Source organism: Austrofundulus limnaeus, unplaced genomic scaffold, assembly GCF_001266775.1.
Source record: "Austrofundulus limnaeus strain Quisiro unplaced genomic scaffold, Austrofundulus_limnaeus-1.0 Scaffold6611, whole genome shotgun sequence".
Lineage (NCBI taxonomy): Eukaryota > Metazoa > Chordata > Actinopteri > Cyprinodontiformes > Rivulidae > Austrofundulus > Austrofundulus limnaeus.
Window position 1 is genome coordinate 5571 of NW_013959013.1, and position 218 is coordinate 5788.

The following is a 218-nucleotide window of genomic DNA, read 5'->3' on the forward strand; positions in this document are numbered from 1 at the left end:
CACCTGTACTTCCTGTGTTTCACCTGTATTTACCATGTGTTTCACCTGTATTTCCTGTGTTTCACCTGTACTTCCTGTGTTTCACCTGTATTTACCATGTGTTTCACCTGTATTTCCTGTGTTTCACCTGTATTTACCATGTTTCACCTGTACTTCCTGTGTTTCACCTGTATTTACCATGTGTTTCACCTGTACTTCCTGTGTTTCACCTGTATTTA

At 39.9% G+C, this 218-nt stretch overlaps 1 long non-coding RNA gene across 4 annotated transcripts in view; it reads right to left on the reverse strand.

Moving 5' to 3' along the window:
- Positions 1 to 211, reverse strand: part of LOC106512420 (uncharacterized) — a 5770-nt gene extending 5559 nt beyond the window's left edge. For 2 of the 4 annotated variants that reach the window (XR_001309674.1, XR_001309671.1), the window contains exon 1: positions 4 to 211. This is a non-coding gene — a long non-coding RNA (uncharacterized LOC106512420). The remainder of the gene's footprint in view (positions 1 to 3) is intronic. The other 2 variants (XR_001309672.1, XR_001309673.1) reach the window with 2 other exon arrangements.
- Positions 212 to 218: the final 7 nt, after the last annotated feature.